General features: G+C 40.4%; 1 long non-coding RNA gene across 1 annotated transcript; it reads right to left on the bottom strand.

Annotated features, from left to right (window-relative positions):
* Nucleotides 1-1,131: 1,131 nt before the first annotated feature.
* LOC132882251 (uncharacterized) lies at nt 1,132-2,273 on the bottom strand. The gene is made up of 3 exons (XR_009654144.1): nt 2,018-2,273; nt 1,826-1,891; nt 1,132-1,729 (listed from the first exon to the last, which is right to left on the bottom strand). It is a non-coding gene; the product is annotated as an uncharacterized LOC132882251 (long non-coding RNA).
* Nucleotides 2,274-3,595: the final 1,322 nt, after the last annotated feature.

Here is a 3,595-nt window from a genome sequence, read left to right as displayed (position 1 = left end):
TGTAGAGTGAAATTTGTGGCTGAAAACACGGTTTAAGCGAGAAAGTTTGAGCTTTTTTTTGAAGCCGCCTACACTCTAAGATTAACGACCCTCACTGGTGTGTAACGCAATAGACACCCATTCAAAAGCCGGATTTTCTCCCAGAAACCACATGGCGTTTGAACCGGGCCTGATCCGAAAGTGTAAAACCTAGCAGAAAAGTTGAATGCCAGATCCACAGAGGAGAAGTTTTCCTACGTTTTAGAGTTTGAATCATGTCTCTAGGTGAAAGCATGCCAGAGCAGTGGATGTTTGAAAAACATTGAAAAAGTGCTTTTTTTTCAATTAATTCCATAGAAATGAATGGGGTTTTTTGGGGCGATTTTTTCGCGACTACGTCGCGAAAAAATCGTATTCTACAGAGAAAAGTAATAGCATAGCGAGTCCGATCGAGCCGCACGTTTTGATATATTGTTTGTCTGTGTGCGACGTACGGTTATTGAGTTATTCGAAATCAAAATTTGCGTAGGAATAATAAGAAGAAGAAGAAGAAGAAGAAATACGTAGAAGAACAATAGTTGCAGTGCTTTGCACTGCAACCTATGGGCTCCCCTAGGGGAGCCCATAGGTTGCTGTGCTGCAGCACTGCATCCTAACTAGACCGGACAATTCCCCGGGGGAAATTGTGAGAGGATGCAGTGCGCGAAGCAATTTGGTCACTCATGCAAGCTAGCTGTGAATGTGTGACTTGCTATGAGGCTACAAAATTGATGTTAAACATCAAGTTATTACTGAAAAACTATTGATTAAAAAAACAGACACTGAGAAATGGTCCTATAAACAACTTTACCAATATAAAAGCTTACCAGGACTATCAAATATGTGATGTGAACTTTCCCAGTCGCAGGTTCCTGGTCAGGCCAGCGTGGCGCAGCAGCAGGTGAGATTTTTATTTATTTTTAACAATAAGTTAACTGGTTAATATTTAAAATTTGAATATTTGTCTGGTCAAATATACATGTGGGTTTTTTGTCTTTCACAGGAGGAGTACTGTACTGTGTGAATGTGTGACTTACTATGAGGCTACGATGCTAACAGCTAGCTAACATGCTAATACCTAGCAAGCAATAATAAAACAACCATAAACAGACATTTTGCAGCAGATATTTGGTTTATTTTTCCATAAAACACAAGCAAACAACCAAGGCATTGAAAAACACCCGATGAGTCAGCAAAAATCAACATAAGTCTAACGCTTTTAACAAACATTGTCGCAAAGCAGCTTTACAGAATTTGAACAACTTAAAACATGAGCTAATTTTGTCACTAATCTATCCCCAATGAGCAAGCCTGTGGCGACGGTGGCAAGGAAAAACTCCCTCAGACAACAACATGAGGAAGAAACCTCGAGAGGAACCAGACTCAAAAGGGAACCCATCCTCATTTGGGCAACAACAACATGAACAGTTTAACATGAAGACAGTTTCATTGATGGAAACTTTAGGACTGCACTCAAGTTAACAAGTCAACTGTAGTCCTCAGGCATAAAAGCATTACTGTAGCAACAAAAAGCAGATTAGGTACTACCGGTCAACTAATCACAGGCCCTAGGACCTGGTGTGTATCCTCCCTACTAAATACAATGAGAACTAATCTAAGAAGCAGACAAGACAACCGAACCAATCAGGAAACTAAAGATAAAAGGGGGGGGGGGATCTTCTGGAGGTCTTCTTCCTGAGTCTTGTTCTTCCTGTAACATTAAAACAGTATTCATTAGTCAGGTGCACTTTTCAAAGTGTTGTTTGATATACAAATCAATGAAGATACAATGCTAAATATCCCTTACGTTCTTCTGCTGGGTTGCTGTCTTCACTGGAGAGTGAGCTGCTATAGTCTTCTGGAGGTCTTCATCCTACATATGTTCCCAGATTAAAAAACAACAAGACATAAGTTACAGGTTTCAATGCATTGTGTTAAAACATTGCTCAAAAGTTATGAAATATTTCTTTGCTTTTTTGTGATCGGTTGCTGTCCCCACTGGCACGAGATCAGCTGTGGTCCTCTTCATTTCCTCCTCACTCTGCTGTGAGATACTCCTGCTTTTGAACATGGACAGTAGAGAGCCTGAAGAAGAGAAAGGGAGGGGGATTTAGTTACATTACTCAAACGCGAGTGAATAATTCAAAGGAAGAGAGATACTTACCTTGTGATGGACCTTGTTGACATTCAGCTTGATTTTACATAAAGCAACATTACAATACAAGATTACATAACATTACATTACATTAGCTAAGCCAATTCCATAACATTTTAAATTGACCGCCGTTCTCAGCAGCTCAGTAAATGACAAGATAATGCGGAGCCCTTTATTACATAAATAAATACAATTACACTGCATTTACAAAAGACTCAACCATTTCCAGCCAACACATGCCACTACAATGATTAGTCTTAACAATAACTTAAAACTACACAATTGAAAAGCTGAGCACTCATTGAACAAACTGAATGAGTGACCTGAAACACGTATATGAAAAACAATTAAGAAAAACGCCCACGCAAACAAGTTATGACAAAATGAAACAATGTGAAGGGTTTTTTTTTTTTACAAAAAAAAAATTTAAGGTCAATTAACACTTTACAGAGAGAGTACAATAACAGTGACGATAAACTACTCCTTGACCAGGCTCAAGGAGTGCCTAGAAACTACATATGCATTACACACACACACACACACACACACACCTTACAGGATACAGAAACTCGAACTTTTCTATGGATCATGTGTTGGCTAGAGAGGCTTAGTCGGTCAAAATACAATAAACCGGACTGTGGTAACTGTAGTACGTTTGGAGAACACCTGATTGAAGACACTTATCAGGATGTGAAATATAAATGTGGTCAATCAGTGTGTTCTTCTCGGTGGTGGACTCTTTAATTAATTGAGTGTAACCTCTGGACTGAAATAAGTCTTTGATGCTTTTTTTTCCTTTCGAAAGAAGATCCTCATTAAAATCGCCACAAACAACAATGGGCTGGTGATTTAAAATGGCCAATGAGTCCAAGAGGTTTTTCAAATTTTGGAGAAAGATTCCTAATTGAAAATTTGGCGGTTTGTAAACCGTCGCCAATAGTACTTTGACCGGAGCCTTGATTTTAACAACAACAAACTCCAAATCCGTGACCTGTTGCATGTACCTGCGAGGCTCTGCTTGCACATAGTCTCTGCAGTACACTGCAACTCCACCTCCATCTTTTTTAGCCATGTCCACACAGCTGTTGTAAGACAGCTGTCTGCTACGTGGGAACATGGCATACCCCTCCAATTGAAAAATTTCAGCTACAGAAGACCCCGACAAATGTGTCTCTGTAAGGCAAAGCACATCCGCTCGTTGGAGCTCGTGATGCGCTCTCAGGTCCACCATGTGACATGGCAGACCCTGCGTGTTGTGGTGGACAATTGTCAAAACCTTTGGAGTTTGTTGCACGGATTGAAGAAAACTCAACAACGGTCTACAGCTCTGGAAAGACGCTCGAGGCATACTTTCCATAGCCATCTTGATCTCGGGGTCGGCGTAGATCTTCTTCTCGTCGAAGTCACAGACGGTCAGACCTC

Source organism: Neoarius graeffei, chromosome 2, assembly GCF_027579695.1.
Source record: "Neoarius graeffei isolate fNeoGra1 chromosome 2, fNeoGra1.pri, whole genome shotgun sequence".
Taxonomy (NCBI): Eukaryota; Metazoa; Chordata; class Actinopteri; order Siluriformes; family Ariidae; genus Neoarius; species Neoarius graeffei.
The sequence above is the reverse complement of the archived record's forward strand: the minus strand, read 5'-3'. Positions and strand labels throughout refer to the sequence as shown.